We start from the raw sequence: 22,229 nt of genomic DNA, 5'->3' as shown, positions 1-22,229 counted from the left end.
GGTGCAGGTTTGGCAGTGCCACAGCGGGTAGTGCTGTGCGCACTGGCAAATAGGCACAGAGTGTGTGCAGTGGATTGTTGCTGCGGGTATCCAGGTGGCTGTGTACGATTGCCAGCTGTGTGTGTGTCGCTGCATGTGCTGGGCGCAGTGTGTGCAGCGTGTGTGAATGTCTGCAGGCTGACGGTGAGAGATGTGTGTCTGCTGCAGGCTGTTAGGAGTAGTGAGTAGCTAGATGTTAGGGAGGATTAGGGACTTGGGTAGCTAAGGGAGTGGGGCAGGTTATTAACCCCGCAGGCCCTAGGAGTTTCCCCCAAGTCACCTCAGGTTGCGGTTCATCAGGGACAGGCCCTAGGTTAGGGTTCCTGTCACGTTAGGGTTAGTTAGGGATAGACAGGGATAGCGGCGGCTGCTGTTCCCGTGATTCGGTTGCTGTTACCGAGAGAAGGTTGTGTTCCCGTGAAGCGGTGGGACCCTCGTTGGGGTTCCTGGAGAATATCACCTGGATAGGATCAGACGGATGCATCGCACGTCTGACCCTTTTAGAAGAGTGTTGCAGGCCCGAGCATCGGAGTGCTCGGAAGGTATTTCTACACATGTGCACCAACAGGCCTAATAGATAATTTAGTGACTGCGCAGTCACCCACGATCTCCGTAGGAGTACGGGACATTGGGTGGGGATTACCGGACACTGGGTGGGAACACCAGACATTGGGCAGAAGGTGATATGGTTAATGCATAAGGTTATGATGTTGTGTAATGTCTTATATGTGTGTTAGTAAAGTGTTTGTTCATTCAGTAAACCTGTTATCCCTAATACTGGTGTATGTGGTTTCTGAGTGGGTTCCTATGTAGGGTCATTCTACACTTCCCTAGAATCCTACATAGGTGGAGGCGCTGAAAGAAGATACGTTCCAGAGGATTCACCCCAGGCTCTCATTAGCGGAGGCTCAGACTTCCTGTGAGCCGGCAGGTATACGCACCACACCGGTAACACCGCATGTTCTACTCACCCACACTATATATGCGATTGGGTGGGGTGGAATACCCGTTACATATGTACAGTATATATATATATATCTTTATTTATATATCGCCATTAATGTATGTAGCGCTTCACCGCAGTAATACACGTGACAATCATATAAATAACACATTACGGGAAGAAGTGCTTCAGACATAAAAGCGACATTTATGAAAAGGAGTCCCTGCCCCGAAGAGCTTACAATCTAATTGGTAAGTAGGAAGAATGTGCAGAGACCGGAGGAAGGTTGTCTGACCTCCAAACCTCTTGTGGCATAGCATAAAGAAATAAAGGACTGCGACCTTCATCTCAGCAGCAGTCTGGGGGCTAGAAACAAGAGGGGTTACACTTAAGTATGCTTAGATATACTTCATTGTCTCACGTGCCACGGAGCTTTAAGTCTATCCTGCCATACACCTCAGGCTCCGCAGCGGCCGACAGTGGCATATTTAATGAGTTAAAGTGTCAAACCTATCACTAAATGTTTGCTAAATATGCTACGCAGAGCCCTGGGTTAAAACCGATATATTTTTGGGCTGCTGTCACGCGTGCTCACCACAAACCGGACCGCGAGGCCGAGGTGGGGATACAGGAAAACCACCGCCCTACAGCCGCGAGTGCGGGTCCGGAAAGCAGAGTGCTTGTGGATAGCCGGGTCAGGGTAGGAGAGTGTAGGAACGTAGAGGTACTTGCCGTATTCAGGATCGGAGAAGTCAAGAGTAGTCAGAGTCCGAAGCCGAGGTCGAGGATGAGAGAAAGGAGAAGTCCGATAGGCGAGCCGAGGTCCAAGGGCCCAGAGGTCAGGAGTCCGGGTACAAAGCTGGGATCTGGGTACGGGAAGACATAACACACTGTGAGGTAGCTTGTAGCAAGCACGACAAAGACTGACTATGTTCAGCAATCAGCCTGGGGCTGATTGCAACTATATACCAGTGAGAGCCAATGGGAGAGCCTCCAACAGGTGAGATCAGAGGTAAGTGGAGTGCTGATAGGCTGAGGCTGGGTGCAGAGCAGGTGCGGAGGCTTCCAGGCAATTAGTGGGAGTGTGGGTGAACGCGCGCGCCTGCGATGCGTGCCGTAACCGAGATTGAGGGGAGGTGCCAGAGTGGCTGCGCAGAGATGCCGGCATGTGCGGCGTCCTTGGGGCAGTGCGCGTCCTTGGGGCAGTGTGTGTGCCGCTGCCGGTCGGAAGGGGACTGTGATCCGGGAGCGGAGTTCGCGCGCCCCTGCGACGGAAGGCGCGGGTGCGCGAGGGGCACGAGAGGAGAGAGGCGCCGCGGGAGGTAAGGAACACGGCACCCTTACAGCTGCTAAGTGAGAGTACCCCTTTAAAAGTACCTAAGGAAGTAGCAAGGCGTGAACAATTAAAGTGTGCCTGTCATTGCCATGTAATATGTCTCTATGCTCATCAATAAAACACACAGGGATTCAGTTTTCCTTTTGTCATTCTGTAGCAACAGAACAAAACAGAGAGATAGGATCACTCCAGCAGGCAGAGTAAATGTTTTCTCTAACCTCGGGGCTGTGCTAGCATGCAGAGCGTGGTGATAAAGCTCTGTTTAGATACTGTAGTAACAGAAATGTAGACACTGACAACAGATAAAAAGCACATAGCTCACCCCGTCTGGACATTTTACTACTGTAAAGCCTCAGACCCCATTAGATCCCTGGCTTCTTCTTTTATTTAGAAACCCTCTGTTTCTATAATAATAATAATAATAATAATAATAATAATAATAATAGCATGTTCTATCCCATCGCTTTTGCTGTGTTAACCCTCCCCCAGCTCTGCTGGTCGCCTGTTCCATGCACCCACTACCCTCAGGGCCGGAGACAAATTTCCCAGGGCCCAGGACTAGAGTTACGCCCCCCCCCCCCGTGTCGGCGTTATTACGAGCCCTCCCCCATTTCAAACTCGCGAGACCCCTCTATTTTATTCCTGTGTATTTCACTCCCCTCCGTCTCTCTTACTCCCTTTTTTCCTCGCTCACTGCCTCCCTCACTCCCTCTCTCCTCTCATTCGTCCCCACCTTCCACCAATTACCCCACTCTCGCTCAATTCCCCCCTCACAAAACACATACCAAAAACCCCCACACCCAATACATAATAAAGACACCCGCACTTCCCCCCAATACATATTAAAAGACACCTCACTCCCCCCCAATACATATTAAAAAGACACCCCACTCCCCCAATACATATTAAAAAGACACCCCACTCCCCCAATACATATTAAAAAGACACCCCACTCCCCCAATACATATTAAAGACACCCACTCTTCCCCCAATACATATTAAAGAGACCCCCACTTCCACCCACTCCATATTAAAAAGACACCCCGCTCCCCCAATATGTATTAAAAAGACACCCCTACTCCTGCCAATACATATTAAAAAGACACCCCCACTCCCGCCAATACATATTAAAAAGACACCCCGTCCCCCCAATACATATTAAAAAGACACCCCCACTCCCCCAATACGTATTAAAAAGACACCCCCACTCCCCCAATACATATTAAAAAGACACCCCCACTCCCCCAATACATATTAAAAAGACACCCCACTCCCTCAATATGTATTAAAAAGACACCCCACTCCCGCCAATACATATTAAAAAGACACCCCCATGCCCCCAATACATATTAAAAAGACACCCCCACTCACCCAATATGTATTAAAAAGACACCCCCACTCCCCCCAATACATATTAAAAAGACACACACATGGGTAAGAGGTGCCAAGGACAGATATCCATTTGTTGCTCAAATTTAGGAGCAAGACTATCAAAATTAGTCTTATTACAGCTGTCATAATCGCCTAAATCCATAGATGTGACGCACGTCTGTCCAAGTATTAGGCAAATTAAGTTATGAGCATTTATATACTGAGTCAAGATTTTAAACGCCTTTTTAGAACAAAGTTTTTTTCGCTCTGTCGTAAAACTGTCAGCCGAGCAGCTGATTTGTGAAAGGTGTGGGCGTATGTGGTTTCAATGGGGAAACATAGTACATACATCTTATCAAGGTAATATGAAAATCAGAATTCAGCAGAGGTTTGTTTTGGATGAAACACGCGAATTTTCATATTTCTACACCAGTGATCTCTCTGGGGGAAATCCTAAGCCATATGATAACGTACGGTATAGGGATTTCTGTTGTATCCTGTTATTTTCAGAAACTGGTCTGCATTTACTGTAATTGTATGTTGTAAGAGGACATGTGCAGAGGCACGCAATGGAGACTGTTTTAAGGTGAAATTAAAATAAGGCTTTATTGTGCCTGTCGCTTTAAACACAGCAAACATATGAAAAATAGTGAGCCAAACAAAATCTGCTCCACTTTGGAGTATATTTACACTTGTAGTCCAGCCCTCTTTAACTGCGTGGTTAGCCCATTGATTCACCAGCCCAAATCATAGAGACATATATATAGATATAGATAACAGTCTTATAAGAAAAGTCTTATCTGTCTCTTGTAGCTGTAGGGGAGGTTTCTCTGCTCTCTGGGGTCCGCACCCTTGTGTGCTAAGGCAATGTCAGGATCCAGGTTTAGAATCTTTTCCCCTTTGTCTTGTTGTCAGCTTGCAGCTCAAGACATCTATCCTTCCTTGGTTCAGTCCCTCAATTGTGAGACTAAGGAATTCTGCTCTTTCTGCTTCCTGGGTCAGCTCAGCTCATGTGTGAGCTCAGGAAGAATCTCCCTTCCTGTCTCAGAGGCAGGCTTTTTCTGACACCTGTAATCAGCCAGGTGGTGTTGGTTAATTGTCTTCCAGCTGTTAACCACCACACTGCTGGATTAGAGGCACATTTTTGAACAGCGATAAGTCCCCTGTTACATATGTTCTTTAATTATCTTTCTCTGTAATCTGAGGCACTGTATTTTTATATGTATGAAATAATTATTTAATAAGTAATGCTTTGGGGCTCTGAATAAACGGTTGCACGCTCTGGAGAGAGTGTTTACATTTTCGGGCACATTTTACTACAACTGATTTTTGTGTGTTAAGTGCATCGTTTTTTTCTATAATAAATAGGGTCCTGAGACCCTGGCAGATATGTATTAATTATACATATTTTGCATAATTTCTCAGGTGGTGGAAGCATATAGATATACAATGGAGTAAGGTGTTAATATTAACTCATTGAAAGTACCTTGCGGACTGGAAAGGTGAGTTGCCTTGGGTATTAACTCTTGTTGCATATCTAAGTCACGTGCTCACTCGTGTGCTGTTCGTGACAGATGGTATATGGGGACGGATTGACGGGAGATGTTGTTAATTTGAGAGACCTTTGTGAAAGGGGAAAGTGCGCTAGTTTGCGAGTTGTGTATTAACCCTTGCACCGTATGCAGGTTACGTGCTCACAGGTGTGCAGTACGTGACCGCCCCAAAGCATACTTGTTGCCATTACACTTCAAACCAGGTTTGCAACACCTGAAATCCTACATGTTGGTCTCTGACCATTTAATATATCTGTCAATCAATGTTAATGGGTTAAGTTCTCTTCTTAAAAGAAGGTTGGCTTTCAGAGATAAAATCTATGTAGGGAGACATTATGCTTCAAGAAACTCATCTAAATAAGTAAGGTGGGCACTGGCTCCAGAATATAAACATTTCACATATTTTATACTCTGCAGCTAGAGGAGAAAAAAGTGGCACAGCCATTTTGATCGACTCAAAAGTGTGAAACAAAGGAGGGAGAGGGAGTAGTGGGGTGTGATACCTTTTATTGGATCGACAAGTAGTTGATATGTGTTACGCCGGTGCTGCCCGCAGACCAGACCCGTCCCCTGAGCTGAAGGGGGAAGTGGTAATACACGCACCCGCAGCAAAGGGAGCATGTCCGGAGTGTGGTATGAAGCGTTGCCAGGCCAGGTGTAGTAAGGTAAACAATACTTGCCGGTACCGGTTATAGAGATAGAGTGATGAATGCCTTGCCGAGGTCAGGGAGTGGAGAGTGGAGATAGGTCGTTGTCCAAGCCGTGTTCAAGGGGTTACCAGAGTGAGCGTTGTCCAAGGAGTGCCGAGATCGAGAGCCAGAGGGGATAGTTGTACAAGCCGTGTCAGAACCTGTGAAAACACTGAGAGAATCCAGAAGTACTTCCATACAGAGACTATGTCAAGCAAAGACTGAGAGCAGAGAGGAGCTAGATAAAACAGGAAGGTCCAATTAGGAACGGAGGCGGGACAGGAAGAGTTACAGGGAGACACTGAAGATTGGTGCAAGCATAACAGGCCAGGTGAGTCTTGTTGGTAACCTGAGTATGCTCGTGCAGTGTGCGGGGGCGGAGCCTGAGGTCCGGGGGACGGGAAGAAGAGTGTGCAGACTGAGCGTGCTCCGTAACTCGTGTACGCGCGTGAACCGAGCCAGTGGATGGTGCAGGTGTGCGTGCAGGAGGGCGTGGGCCTGCGCGGCGCTGTACAGAGGAATCGCCGAGGGGAGTGATCCCGCGACGGTGGCAGGGGCGGGGAGCCGTGGAGGCCGGTAAGGCAGGATTGTTTTGTGTGTCCAGGGGCTCCCTGCGGGGAGGGAGTGCTCTGTGTGAGGAGCATGGAGAACGCCGATTCCTGACAGTACCCCCCTCTTCAGGAACGGCCTCAGGACGGTCCAAGAACGGTTTCTCTGGAAACTTTTTCCTGAAGGACTTAAGAAGAGCCGGGGCATGAATGTCCTTTGAAGGAACCCAGGATCTCTCTTCAGGGCCAAAGCCCTTCCACTGCACCAAGAACTGGAGCTGACCCCTGTATAGGCGAGAAACCAAAAGAGAGTGAACCTCGTATTCCTCGTTATTTTGTACAGTAATGGGTTTACGAGTCTGATCCGGAAAGAAGTGACTGGAGATAAATGGTTTTAAGAGGGACACATGAAAGACATTGGGAATCTTCATACTGGGTGGTAGTTGGAGCCGGAATGCCACGGGATTGATTTGTTCACAAATAGAGAAAGGACCCAGGAACTTGGGTGCCAGTTTAGGAGATGGTACCTTGAGGTGGATATTCTTAGAGGAGAGCCATACCAAATCCCCTGGTTTGTAACTGGGCGCCGAACGACGACGACGATCGGCCTGTAGTTTCGACCTGCGGGAGGAGTTGAGAAGGGTAGACTGAATCCTGGACCATGCGGTTTGGAGGGAAGAAATGCGTTCATCTACGGCTGGTACTCCAGAAGGAATGTTGGGGATGGGAAGACAGGGAGGGTGGAACCCATAATTTATAAAGAAGGGCGACTCCCGGGTGGACTCATTTTTGGCAGAATTGACGGCATACTCTGCCCAAGAGAGGAGTTGAGCCCAATCATCCTGGAAATCGGATATGAAACATCTCAGGTACTTCTCCAGGGATTGATTGATTCTCTCCGTTTGTCCATTGAACTGAGGATGATAGGCATAAGAGAAAGAAGAAGAGATGCCCAATCTCTTCGTGAAAGCTCTCCAAAATTTGGATACGAACTGAGAACCTCTGTCAGAAACAATGGACGAAGGGATCCCATGAATCCGGAAAATCTGCTCCGTAAAGATATCAGCAAGGGCGGGGGAGGTGGGTAATCCTTTAAGTGGAATGAAATGGGCCATCTTTGAGAACCTGTCCACGACCACCAAGATAGTGTTCATTCCTCTGGACCTGGGCAACTCCACGATGAAGTCCATCGAAATGTGGGACCAGGGGCGGTCGGCAACTGGAAGGGGTAACAGGAAACCCTGAGGCTTTTGACGGAGAGTCTTGCTTTGAGCGCACGTGGGACAGGCGCGGGTAAACACCAGAATATCTTGAGACATCCTTGGCCACCATAAATTCCGACGAATGAGATCAGTAGTCTTCTTAAAACCTGGATGACCTGCAGATTTAGAGGAGTGACCCCAAGACAGGACCTCTGGAACAAATTTGGAAGGTACAAAGTCCTTGGGAATGCGTCTCTGGGAGTGCAAAATCTTGTCAAGATTCTTAAAAGAAGACGTGGCGAGAATCCTCTCATGCGGAAGGATAGTCTCCAAAGATTCCTCTGGCCTCTCTTCAGAAAAATGTATTCAGGAGAGTGCGTCTGCCTTAACGTTCTTGGTCCCGGGGATATAGGAAAGGTGAAAATCGAATCGGGAAAAAAAAAGGGTCCAACGAGCCTGTCGTGGACCAAGGCGTCGAGCGTTCTCTATGTAAAGAAGGTTCTTGTGGTCCGTGAGGATAGTAAACGTCTCTTTCGACCCCTCCAGCAGGTGTCTCCACTCTTGAAGAGCCATCTTCACGGCCAGAAGTTCCCTGTTACCCACGTCATCGTTCCTCTTGGCAGACGAGAATTTCTTGGAAAAATATGCACAGGGATGTAACTTATCTTGGGGCGTGGGTCTCTGAGAAAGAACGGCACCAGCGCCGCAATCAGAAGCGTCGACCTCCAGGACGAAGGGAAGTTCAATGTCGGGATGACGGAGAATAGGTGCGGATATAAAGGCTTCCTTGAGTGTCTCGAAGGCGGAGATGGCCTCGGATGACCAACCAGAAGGATCAGCTCCTTTTTTGGTGAGCGCAGTAAGGGGTGCCACAATGGTGGAAAAACTCCGTATAAACTTACGATAATAATTAGCGAACCCTAAAAAACGTTGTATGGCCTTGAGAGAGTTGGGTCTTGGCCATTCAGTGACTGCTTGAAGTTTACCGGAGTCCATCATAAACCCCTCATCGGAAATGATGTACCCCAGGAACGGAGTAGAGGTCGTATGAAAGGTGCACTTCTCCAGTTTGGCGTACAAATGGTGTTGCCGGAGACAGGCAAGGACGTAGGAGGTGTGGCGTATGTGGTCCTGGAGATCTTTGGAAAAAATCAGGATATCATCCAAGTATACAATAACAAAAACATTGAGTACCTTACGAAAGACGTCGTTGATGAAATCCTGGAAGACAGCGGGAGCATTACATAAGCCGAAAGGCATTACCAGATATTCGTAGTGTCCACTACGCGTGTTGAAGGCCGTCTTCCATTCATCCCCCTTCCTGAGGCGCACCAGGTTATTGGCACCACGCAGATCCAACTTGGAAAAAATCTTGGCCCCCTGTAATTTATCGAACAGTTCGGTAATAAGGGGAAGGGGGTAACGATTTTTAATAGTTATCTGGTTTAAACCCATGTAGTCGATGCAAGGCCTCAACGACCCGTCCTTTTTCTTGACGAAGAAAAACCCCGCCCCTGCTGGGGAATTGGAGTGACGAATAAAGCCTTTTTTGAGATTCTCCTGGATATATTCATCCATAGCGTGAGATTCTGGTAACGACAAGGGGTAGGTCTTGGACTTGGGTAGGGAGTAACCAGGAACTAGATCGATTGGACAATCGTAAGTCCTGTGTGGCGGCAAGAGGTCTGACTGTACCTTATTAAAAACGTCCCGGAATTGATGGTAAACGGAAGGTAGAATAACTTCGGGAACAGAGGTATTGGCCAGCAGTTGATGAGTCTCGTCTGACCTCGGCCTCCAGGAAATGGGAGCGGAGGAAGTCCAGTCAATGAGAGGATTGTTAAGCTGTAGCCAAGGAAGACCAAGGGTGATGGGTATCCCAGGAGCGTGAATGGCATCGAGAACTAAGGTCTCCTTGTGCAGATGTGAAGACAGAAGCAAGGGAGCCGTCTCTAAGGAGATGTGGGCCGGGGTAAGAGGACGTCCATCGATACTGACGAGTGCGATGGGAACCTTCTTTCTCACTAGTGGTATGCGGTTTACCCTGGCGAATTCAAGATCCATGAAGTTTCCTCCAGCTCCTGAGTCAATGAAAGCGGCGGTAGAAGTCTTGAACTTATCGCCTGAAAGGAAGACTGGAAATGTAAGTTTCTTAGGGAGTTCATCTTTATGAAGGGGACGTGGAGACATTACACCCAGAGAGAGCCCCTCTGTACTCACTGGGTGTTCCCGTTTCCCAGACAAAGTGGACACTCCCGAACCAGATGTTCCATGGATCCGCAGTAGAAACACAATCCCCCGGCGTGGCGGAACTGCCGTATCGGTGTGCGGATGCGTTGTACCCCCAATTGCATTGGCTCTGGCAACTTCAGTGCAGGACGAAGAGGGGTGGTAGTACTTGGGGGAGCAGGAGTGCTGCTGAGAGTACTGGAGAACGGAATTTGAAAGTTATGGAAGCGAGTGCGCTGACGCTCTGAGCGGCGTACCTGGATGCGTTGATCCACTCGGACGGCCAAATCAATCAGGACCTCCAGTTGATCCGGCCTGGATTGGCGAGAGAGTTCGTCCTTGATGGGATCTGCCAGGCCCTGCCAGAATACGGAGACAAGAGCCTCTTGTCCCCAGTTAGTCTCAGCTGCTAGAGTCCGGAATTCCACAGCATACTGCGTCACCATTCGCCGTCCCTGAGTGATCTGGAGGAGAGAAACAGATGCCATCTCCCGACGAGCGGGGGAATCAAATACCCGTTGAAACTCGGCTTTAAATGCCGGGTAATCTTGGGTAAGGTCAGAACGTCGCTCCCAAACCGGGGAAGCCCAAGCCAGGGCGCTGCCAGTGAGGAGGTTATAAATGTAGGCTACCTTCTTGCGATCAGTATTGTAGAGATGGGGGGCCATTTCAAACTGCACCTCACATTGGTTTAGGAAACCCCTACAATCTTGCGGTTCACCTGCATAAGGCTTGGGGGGAGGAATCCTTACATCTGAGCTGCTAACTGCGCTTGCGGAGTGGGGGCTTACATCTGGCGGGGTCGCGGTCGGTACCCTGTCTGAGAGTACTGCGACCTGGCGTGTAAGTGCCACAATTTGATCCGCCATGGCCTGGTTTTGCTGAAGCAGATGTGACATAGTCCAAAGATGTTAGGCAGCTTTCTGCCCCATTTTAGAGCAGAAAGTGCAGGAATAGCTAAAAATGATCCGTTCCACAGCTTCCCATTAACTCAGGCAGCTGGATGGAAAATCCAGACCACAGATTACAATGGCTCTAGTTCTCCCTCACCTGCTCTTCTAATCACATGCACAGGTATTTAGAGCAGAGAGGTTTTGCATTTGACTCCCTCTCCTTGGAGCCTGGGGGCTGGGGGTGTCGCTACTCTCCTGCATCCAGTATCGAGGTTGACGGCCTCTCCACGTATCACAGTACCAGAGGATTTGCCTGGACACCCCAAACAGATAAGACAAACAAATGGTTACTGCTGTTGCTAAAAGACTGTGCTGTATCTTGTGTCCCTAAATGAGAGAGCATTGTTTTAAGCTGGGGAACCAGTTTAGTTGGCCAGCAGCTGTTAGAGAGACTGATTCTGATGTGTAGTTAGACCCCTGAAAGGGATAGGATTTGCTTATATGATTTTGGTTTTATTTCTTGAAATAACAGTGTGGGAAATATTGTAACACTGAAATGTGTGAACTGCTGAATGAAAGTATCTGAGTACCTCTAACCTACACATGTTAAAGCTGCAGTACCTTACTTGGATGAAAATAAAGCAGGCAGAAGCCTGAGTTAAGCAGCATAATACTTTGCATGATCCTGTTTGTTGTATAATTAACCCTAGAAGACTGTGTCGGGAAGAACCCAGACAGACGTCAGCACTACAAAAGAGGGGCGTTTGTCACATATGGTGGAGAATGCGGGCAGACACTAAAAAGTCTGTGGGTTTGCAAATAAATGCGGGGGTTTAAAATGGCCGCCCAGCTGAACTAAAGTACAGATGCTATGAGTGAAGTCTGTCCCGCTGTGTATATCAGTTGTGCTTCTAGCATACACAGAGAATGTGCGAAGTGTGGATGCAATAGCACCCTGAACCCAAACAGAAAACCAAAATGTTTTGCTGAAGAGAAAAATTTTTTTTGCATCTAGCAAGTGCTGTTTGTAAAGCTTATGCCTTTTGCTGAAGTGAGTGAATTTGCAGCTAGCAAGTGCTGTATGTAAGCTGCTGAAGTAAGTGAAATTGCAGCTAGCAAATTGTCCCTGCCGGGTTTCTAAAATGGCCGACGTGAAATGTTTGTTGTGTAATGTACGTAACCATACAAAACAGTGTCCCTTCAGGCCATACTATGATCACGACCCTGAAGGAGAGCCGTACCCACAGATGAATTTAGTATGCTGGGCCTGTCGTGAAGTAGGTCACATGGAAGATGTGTGCCCCAAAATTTTCAAAGACAAACAGCTGCAAAAGCAAGCAACGCCCTGTGAGTGCAAGCAAGATGTGGAAGCTGATAACAGTGAGTGTGTGCCCAGTACCACTGATATCTCTGGAGCTAATAAAGCAAAAAGAAAGAAAACTGTTCCTCAAGTCACAGGGGAAGTGACCGAGCCACTTGAACCTGCACTGTCAGGACATGCGTCAGAAAGGCGCCGAGATGAGCAACAGCCCATAGGGCCTGGCGCAATCGTCCCAGGAATGACGACACGCCTAGAGATGACAAAGGCTACTGCTACCATCATAGGCAGAGAGCCAAGCGAATCAAAGAAAACAAGAACTGACTGGAAACTATGCTATGAGATGTCCCAGAAAGATGTGCAAAACTTCATCACAGAGTTGGGGGTTTCTCGGCAAGAGGCTAGCGCGCTTAAAGCAGAGCTGGAACTCTCACGCCATGAGGTCTACGCTCGCAGCACAGAGCTGTGTACATTGAAGAAAACCTATGAGAATACCCTGAGTAATTTAGAGACTGTAAAAAGAGAGAATGTAAGTCTGACACAGAAAAATTCAGACTTGACTGACCAGATCAGTGAAGGTGATGAGAAGCTTCACCAAGCAGAAAAAGTGGAGAAGCAATTGATCCAGGAAAAGTTAGAAATGCAGGAAGCACTGCAGAATACAGAATCAGCGGCGATCCAGGCGACACAAACTGCAGAGCTCCAAAAAATGGAGGCGCTGATGCAAACCCAGAGCAAGCACCAGAAAGAGGTGAAGACCCTGAGGGAGGTCTGGCACGATCAGGTTGAAGAGCTGCAGAAGCAGATGGCTGAGCGCGAGATACAGTGCGCCAAGAGAGAGGAGGTGTCCGTCCGTCAGGTGGTTTGCCTGACACTGCGCTATAAAAGCGAGATGGCCGATATCTACAAGCAGCTGGACCACACGGCAAATGAGGGGGCCCGGCTGCAGCTGGAGCTGGACAAGACCCGGAAGGAGCACCTGCAGCTGCAGGTCAAGAATAGAGAAAATGAAACAGAGTTAAACCTCGCTCTGAAACAGATGACGGACATGGGAGAAGCGGCTAAAGTGGTTCAGTCGGGCTATCAATCCTACCTCCTAACCAAGCAAGCTGTACGTTCCTATACGTGTATCTTCAATGCTGTTGCAATATTACGATTTGCTATAAAGATGAAGTTGGAGAAAGAGATTCCAAAGCTAAAAGAGACACGGTCACAAAAGGAGACCAGGGAAAGTAAACTCAATGCCCTCACTGATGACAAAGAGGAAGGAGAAAGAATTGACTTTGATTGTGCTGCTGTTATTCCAGAAACAGATAGGCACCCTCCTGAGAATATACTCCCTGATCTGGGATTCAAAAATCCAGATCCTCAATTTCATTTACGTTGTCCAGAAGATTATCAAACTAGTGGACACACCCAGGACAACACAGAAGATGTTTTAGCCAAGTGGGTGGCAGTTCCTGAAAAAACAAACTTGTTGACAGATCCTGATGACATGGTTAATATGGACTACGTTTGTACAGAGGCAACTAGGTCTCCAAAACCCAAAGGCCTGGTAATGGCCACAAAAGGGAAATCAAAGATTGAAAAGAAAAAACAACGAAGGTTAACACGGCGCCTGAATAGTTCCATATCTCACCAATCTGGACCACACTGTGGAGCCAAGGAGAATCTGGTCCAAGGGTCTCATCAGAAGCTAAAGAAACAGTCCAGTCATTTGCAGGTTGCAGCGGGCTATGAAATAAAGTCAAAGGATGCAATAGACTGGAAGTCAAAAAAAAAAAAAAAAAAAAAAAAAAATGTTTTATTTTTTTTATTACACGTGTGGACTATGTCACGGACTTAACTATGCAAATAAGCATTTTGTCAATATTACAATGTTATATTGGTTCTCTGTGTTGAAAATGTAGCTAAACTACAAATTAATATACAGGGTTGATGGCCCTTAAGATTACAAGGCTGTAGTATAAGAGAAAAAATATTGGTAGCTTACAATATGGGAAAAAAAAAAAATGCCCTTTTCGGTTGGTAAATTTATAATGAAGTTCATATTCGTGTCATGTAAATACTTAATGTTGTACTGAGCAGTTAGCTCAAGCATTTCAGGTAGGACGCTCACCCCAGTGAGGTCCATGGCCGCTCACCCCAGTAGGTGTGAGCTGGGGAGGGGGATATGTGACATAGTCCAAAGATGTTAGGCAGCTTTCTGCCCCATTTTAGAGCAGAAAGTGCAGGAATAGCTAAAAATGATCCGTTCCACAGCTTCCCATTAACTCAGGCAGCTGGATGGAAAATCCAGACCACAGATTACAATGGCTCTAGTTCTCCCTCACCTGCTCTTCTAATCACATGCACAGGTATTTAGAGCAGAGAGGTTTTGCATTTGACTCTCTCTCCTTGGAGCCTGGGGGCTGGGGGTGTCGCTACTCTCCTGCATCCAGTATCGAGGTTGACGGCCTCTCCACGTATCACAGTACCAGAGGATTTGCCTGGACACCCCAAACAGATAAGACAAACAAATGGTTACTGCTGTTGCTAAAAGACTGTGCTGTATCTTGTGTCCCTAAATGAGAGAGCATTGTTTTAAGCTGGGGAACCAGTTTAGTTGGCCAGCAGCTGTTAGAGAGACTGATTCTGATGTGTAGTTAGACCCCTGAAAGGGATAGGATTTGCTTATATGATTTTGGTTTTATTTCTTGAAATAACAGTGTGGGAAATATTGTAACACTGAAATGTGTGAACTGCTGAATGAAAGTATCTGAGTACCTCTAACCTACACATGTTAAAGCTGCAGTACCTTACTTGGATGAAAATAAAGCAGGCAGAAGCCTGAGTTAAGCAGCATAATACTTTGCATGATCCTGTTTGTTGTATAATTAACCCTAGAAGACTGTGTCGGGAAGAACCCAGACAGACGTCAGCACTACAAAAGAGGGGCGTTTGTCACACAGATTAGAGAGAAACTGCTGTAGTTCGGTCTGGTCTGCGTCTTGTGGGCTCAACATAATGTTACGCCGGTGCTGCCCGCAGACCAGACCCGTCCCCTGAGCTGAAGGGGGAAGTGGTAATACACGCACCCGCAGCAAAGGGAGCGTGTCCGGAGTGTGGTATGAAGCGTTGCCAGGCCAGGTGTAGTAAGGTAGACAATACTTGCCGGTACCGGTTGTAGAGATAGAGTGATGAATGCCTTGCCGAGGTCAGGGAGAGAAGAGTGGGGATAGGTCGTAGTCCAAGCCGTGTTCAAGGGGTTACCAGAGTGAGCGTTGTCCAAGGAGTGCCGAGATCGAGAGCCAGAGGGGGTAGTCGTACAAGCCGCGTCAGAACCTGTGAAAACACTGAGAGAATCCAGAAGTACTTCCATACAGAGACTATGTCGAGCAAAGACTGAGAGCAGAGAGGAGCTAGATAAAGGAAGAAGGTCCAATTAGGAACGGAGGCGGGACAGGAAGAGCTACAGGGAGACACTGCAGATTGGTGCAGGCATAACAGGCCAGGTGAGTCTTGTTGGTAACCTGAGTATGCTCGTGCAGTGTGCGGGGGCGGAGCATGAGGTCCGGGGGACGGGAATAAGAGTGTGCAGACTGAGCGTGCTCCGTAACTCGTGTACGCGCGTGAACCGAGCCAGTGGATGGTGCAGGTGTGCGTGCAGGAGGGCGTGGGCGCGCGCGGCGCTGTACAGAGGAATAGCCGAAGGGAGTGATCCCGCGACGGCGGCAGGGGCGGAGAGCCGTGGAGGCCGGTAAGGCAGGATTGTTTTGTGTGTCCAGGGGCTCCCTGCGGGGAGGGAGTGCTCTGTGTGAGGAGCGTGGAGAACGCCGATTCCTGACAATATGTTACAAGCTATCTAACCTCTCAGAGTCCTTCATCGGTTAACCCTGACCCTGAGATGTTCGAAAGCTTGTAACATATCAACTACTTGTTGGTCCAATAAAAGGTATCATACCCCCTACTCCCTCTCCCTCCTGTGTTACTGCATGGAAGAAAGGACCAACATGGCCCCCCACCCTTCTTTGCGTTCACATTAGATAATCAGATATCTGACAGATGGTAGAGTAGGAGAAGTTGACGTAACCTTTGCATCGTTGTATGACCCTAATGAAAACCAGACACAATGTTTTCACCTTATTATAGGCAGGGACTTTCATGCTGTTATGAGTCCAGCAATGGACAGATCAGATTTTCAACCCAACAAAAATTCACAGCTAGAAAGAAATTCGAAAACTCTGCACAAGATACTAAGGGATAATCATCTAGTGCAGGAGTGGCCAACTCCAATCCTCTAGGTCCATCAACAGTTCAGGTTTTCAGGATATCCCTGCTTCAGCACAGGTGATGCAGTCGAAGACTGAGGCACTGGTTGAGCCACCTGTGCTGAAGCAGGTATATCCTGAAAACCTGACCTGTTGGTGGCCTTTGAGGACAGGAGTTGGCCACCCCTGGATATGTGGATAGCTGTAAATCCCACATCTAGAAGTTAGACACACTTCTCGTCACCTCACAATCTACACTCTTGGATTGATATGATAGTAGTAAGCACGGACCTGATTATCTCGATTGTGGGATGCCCCAGTCTCCTTAAAACTATTGTCCTGGAACAAGTATTCCCATTTCTGTTCTCTTTGTTCACCCCCCCTCCTTTGCAGTTTCTGCCTGTCAGTTCCTCATTTTCAGCTGCATGTATTTGCTCTGAACACACACTCTGTGCCTGTGTGATTATACAATGTTGCCATTCCTGACTGCATGAAGTCTGTGAGTTGCTATAGCAACCTCTGAGATCCTTCTCAGAATGGGCTATTCTACCATTGCCCCCGTCTCTGCTGACAGTTGGTTTAGCCTGACTCCTATCCCTGTGTCACAAGCAGTACTCATTGTCTTTTACTTCCTGACTCTGGCTGAGTGAGTACGTTTCATGTTACACTCCTTTGGCAAGGCCCAATCCTTTTTTACCTGCCCTTAACTACATAGCATCCACAGAGAAACACTTTCCCAACACAACATCACATCCACAAGTGCCTTGTGGACGGACGTTCACAGAGGTACACAATTAGGAGGCTTTATAATGTGAAATTATAATAGGCTTTATTGTGCCTGTTCCTTTTCATCAGGAAATTATCCAAACACAGGGGGGGAACAAAGCTTCCATTCAATTGCGAGTATTTCTAGTGAAATCCTATGAAATTAGTTCACATCTCCCTTAGTCAAGCAGTTCTCGCAGCCCCAAAACATATAGCATGAAAATAAGCAGATATAAGCAGTCTCTTAAGAATAAAAGTCTTATCTGTTTCTTGGAGGGAAAATCTCACTTCCTGGTTCAGCTTCAGGTGCAGTAGTTTTCCCTGTGTCTTGAATTCAGCTCTGCTGTGCAGATCTCAAGACCGCTCAGCTCCAGAGATCTGGGTTTCTTTTGGTCAGTCTCTCCTGGGACTCAAGAACCTCTGCTCTGTCTCTCCAAAGGTCAGCTCTCAGTCAGAGCTAGGGAGGAGTTACTTCCTGTCTCAAAGGCAGGCTTTTTCTACTACCTGTTATCAGGCAGGTGGTGCTAGTTAATTTGCTACCAGAAGTTAACCACCACACTGCTGGATTAGAGGCACCTTTGTGAACAGGGATAAGTCCCCTGTTACATACCTCCCCTGTTTGTGGGAAGCTCGGGCTTACCACGGCCAAAGCCCATCCTTCCACTCTCATTCGAGATCTTTCTGTGACTTGAATGAGAGTGGATGGAGGAAGAGAACCCTCTGTCCCGCTGGGATTGGAGCCCTTTCTCCAGTTTATTTTTGTCTCCTCCCAAAGGTGCTTGAGATCAGCACTCCTCAGTCGCTCGAGGAGGACTTTTTCCACGCAAAGTCTTTTTATCGCGTGCATGGTCATGAGATTTCTGTTGCGTCGGGCACTCCTCTTTTTATAGACAAAGTGTATGGCAACAGTTGTAGAGCAGTTAGGACTAGCCCTTAGAGTTTTCTGCTCTTCTCCACACCACAGAGTCGCCAGTTCACCTTCTTTGGGACTGAGTTGCACCTCCACCTCCTTTTCCAGAGAACGTCCTATTTTTTCAGCTTCCTCAGCTAAGGATTCTTCTGGCTTTGATTCCGCACTCCTACCTCTGTTTGTTGCCTGTTGGGCAGCTGTAGGTTTGGCTAGTGCTTTCTTAGGTGGCTGTATTAGAGTCTCCTTCATATTCTGGAGCTCCGTAATTTTTGTTGTCAAGGTTGCCGCTGCGTCTGTTTCCTCCTTGGTGTACTGACTCAAGGGAATGGAACAGTCTCTCTGTCTCTCCAGCTCTTGCTCCAGTTTCTGAGCCTTCTCACGCTCCCTCTCATACAGTCACCTGGTATCGAAGCTACGCCTCCAATGATGCTCTGAAGACATGCAGCGTGGCCTTTAGCTCCTCATACTGCTCTGTGGGGACGTACTGGGTATTCAGACGTTCCTGCAGCGCTTGTACCTCTTTAGCAGCCTGCAGCTTTTCTTCCTGCAGCATTTGCTGCTTCTCCTCAGCATACTGGAGGTGTGTACGCAGACCTTGCACTTTGTTCTGCAGTCGGTGCTCTGCTTCAAACATATCCTCTTTCAAAAGTTTATTTATTTCTTTAAGAGCCTGCAGCTCTTCATTCTTTCCCTTGACGTATTCTGTCAACTCAGAATTTTCTTTTTTTAATCTTAAATTTTCTCTTTTTTCAGTCTCTGTACTATTCAGGGCTTCCTTGCAGTCCACCTTCCATTTTTGCACATCTGCTTGGAGGTGGGCTGTCTCCTGGCGTGAGACTTCCATCTCCAGGTTTAAGTTCTGAAGCTCCTTCTGAGAGACTTTGAGATCTAAGTTAAGATGTAGGATAGTTTTCCTTGAAATGTCCAGCTCCTCAGTGAGACTGTGTAGTTCCTTTCTGGAAACTTCCACGTCTGTGAGGCAGCTGTTGGTCTCATGATGTGAGGCATCCAGTGCTCTGTGGAGTGTCTGAACCTCTTTCTGAGCTACGTCCACTTCTATCCGGCCACTGTTGACCTCCTGTCGTGAGGCATTCAGCTCTATGCGAAGAGTGTGAACCTCTTGCTGGAAGACTGTCATCTGCTTCAGTGCCTCCTCATACTTCCGCTTTAGTGTAGCCACCATTTTATCAGATTGGCTCTGCTTTTCATCCATGGCGGAAATAGCAGCATTTGCAGTATCTAGCTCAGTCTTGAGATCGTCCAATTCTGTCCTGGCTGTAGAGTACATTGCGAGCACATATTCCTGTAGCTTCACGTTATTTTTCAGTAGCTCCGCGTAACCATCTTTCTTTTGATTCAATTGTTCACGGAGTAAATCACAGTCACGCCTGGCAATTTTCAGGGCGTCTTCAGGGCTGGTCAAGGGATCGTCACTCACTGGTTCCGGCTCCGCTTCCCTGGAATGACTGGTTGAGGGTTCCTCACTGTTGGCACCGGACAGACACTTCTTTGGAGTACACGACTTCTGCCTTGGGCCCTCTGGATATTCGGTTATACGCGGGACGAATTCTCCATTTTCTCTAGCCTGCAGGGCATCTCGGTCCCCCTTTTTCTCCACAGGATCTGCGGACGTGTCTGTTACTTCCACGGTAAGTGAAGAACCGCTTTTCTTTTTCTTTTTCTTCCTTTTTGATTTGGATGACACCGTCCCTTCAGGGATACTGGGGTCTCCATCTTCATTTGAAGTTTTAGCAGCGTCACTGGATCCACCCGGCTTTTCTTGCAACTGTAATAGCTGACGGAAATATTCGGTGATCCACTGCTCCCGCTCTGTCTCCTGCTGATCATATTCATCATCAAAGGGAACGGTCTTTTCTGTTCGTGCCGAGTTCAGGCACCCGCACCATTCTTGGGGTGTTTTGTGGGTGTGACTCGGTTCGGGTTCCCCGTAAGAGATGTCTTCCTCTTTATTGGACTGGAAGGGCCACTCTTCAGTGGGGTAGGGTTCATTACAGGAACGCTGCATCTTGTCCTCCATTTTTAGGCTATCAGGTGTAATTTTCTTCCTGACCTCAGGAGGCGCTATTGCAGCTGTTGCCACTGTATTTGCTAGAACCCCCAAATGTGATAGTCCTACAGATGGGCATATTTTGCTTGTAGAGGTCGTGGCTCTCACAGGCATCTCTGTAGATTTTTCTTTCTTGGGTAATTTTTTTTTTTTTTTTCAATATCAGCAGTGCTGTGCATGCATTTTCTTTTATCAGGTATACAAGATTGTGCAGTTGCTAGGTAAAAAAAAGTCTATTTGCTATACACCATTTATTTGCTAGGTGCAATCCCTCCGCTTCAGCAACAGAATTTGGTTTTCTGCCTGAGTTCAGTAATTTTCAGTCTCATCTTTGGGTATTATGGCATTCACACTTGCAGAAAAAAAAACATTCTTTGCAGTGGACTCAACACTCAGCAATTGGCTTTGAAAAAACTTTTTCTTTATTGGGCAATTTTACACTCAGCATTTGTTTGCTAAAAATTCCCTTGCTTCAGCACAGTCTTGTATCAATTTTCACACTTTTCTACATATACTCCATTCACAGCTGGTAGCCCTATGCAGTGTGGCAACCTTTATTTGCAAAATCAGTACCACTTGTGGGTCACCATCTGTATTCACTGCTTCAGCGAAACTATTGAAAACAACAAACACCTATCCCTTTCCAAGGGCTGACTTACTTCTTGAATCCTGACTATGGCTGAAAGGCAAAGACCCCTATTTCAATGACCATATTACGCTTTGTGATAGGCAAATAAAGTTTTAGCTGCTTCAGCAGTCTCTCTCCTCTTGGGATTGGGGTAAAGAGTCCATCTGTGTTTTTGTAAGTTTCAATGCAGTGTAAGTTTCAGTGCAGTGGTGTGTCCCTTTAATACTGATCTCTGCTGCATGAGTTTTTTTTTTTTTTTCCCTCTAAGTTTCTCAGACTTGTTTGTAGGCAAAAAAACATAACAAAAATTTCACATAAAACTCTCCGGTCCTTTTTAACTACAAAGACACCTCTTATCCCACTTCTGACACCATATGTGGACGGACGTTCACAGAGGTACACAATTAGGAGGCTTTATAATGTGAAATTATAATAGGCTTTATTGTGCCTGTTCCTTTTCATCAAGAAATTATCCAAACACAGAGGGGGGGGGGGGGGGGGAACACAGCTTCCATTCACTTGGGAATATTTCTAGTGAAATCCTATGCAATTAGTTCACATCTCCCTTAGTCAAGCAGTTCTCACAGCCCTAAAACATATAGCATGAAAATAAGCAGATATAAGCAGTCTCTTAAGAATAAAGGTCTTATCTGTTTCTTGGAGGGAAAATCTCACTTCCTGGTTCAGCTTCAGGTGCTGTAGTTTTCCCTGTGTCTTGAATTCAGCTCTGCTGTGCAGATCTCAAGACCGCTCAGCTCCAGAGATCTGGGTTTCTTTTGGTCAGTCTCTCCTGGGACTCAAGAACCTCTGCTCTGTCTCTCCAAAGGTCAGCTCTCAGTCAGAGCTAGGGAGAAGTTACTTCCTGTCTCAAAGGCAGGCTTTTTCTACTACCTGAAATCAGGCAGGTGGTGCTAGTTAATTTGCTACCAGAAGTTAACCACCACACTGCTGGATTAGAGGCACCTTTGTGAACAGGGATAAGTCCCCTGTTACATGCCTGTATTTAGTGCTGCTTTCCTAATAAAGTGAAGAAAATATATCAGGTCTTGGTGTGCTTTGGAAAGAGGGCTGAGTTAAAGCTAACTGGAGCTATTCATACATCACACGTGACCCTGGTTCCAGTATAGTAAAAAAGGAGGACCGTGTGCTTTGGGGACACACAAAGGAGCTGCTACTCACGTCTTCATGCTGATACAGAGCAGTCTCTGCACACTGACAAGCAAGCAGCCTTACACTGCCAGCACAGAGCCTAGTGCCTACAGCAGTACAAGCAAGCAATTTACACTGTCAGATACAGAGCAGTCTCTGCACACCAGCACCAGAAAAAGCCTAACAAACAAGCAAGCAGCTTCACACAAGACAGCAACACAGCAGTCAGACAGTGCATCACACACAGAACTTTGATTGCCTTTTCTGTTTGAGTCCACCCTCTGCACAGCTTCACAGTGAGGAGCTACCATCTCACCTACCCCTGTGCACGTCCCCAC

General features: G+C 47.3%; 1 long non-coding RNA gene across 1 annotated transcript in view; it reads right to left on the bottom strand.

Annotated features, from left to right (window-relative positions):
• Positions 1 to 1,739: 1,739 nt before the first annotated feature.
• Positions 1,740 to 22,229, bottom strand: part of LOC142498705 (uncharacterized) — an 87,297-nt gene continuing 66,807 nt past the window's right edge. The window contains exon 3 of the long non-coding RNA XR_012802534.1: positions 1,740 to 1,848. This is a non-coding gene — a long non-coding RNA (uncharacterized LOC142498705). The remainder of the gene's footprint in view (positions 1,849 to 22,229) is intronic.

This window comes from Ascaphus truei, chromosome 7 (genome assembly GCF_040206685.1).
Source record: "Ascaphus truei isolate aAscTru1 chromosome 7, aAscTru1.hap1, whole genome shotgun sequence".
Lineage (NCBI taxonomy): Eukaryota > Metazoa > Chordata > Amphibia > Anura > Ascaphidae > Ascaphus > Ascaphus truei.
Note: the sequence above shows the minus strand (reverse complement) of the source record. Positions and strands in the feature narration are given on the sequence as shown.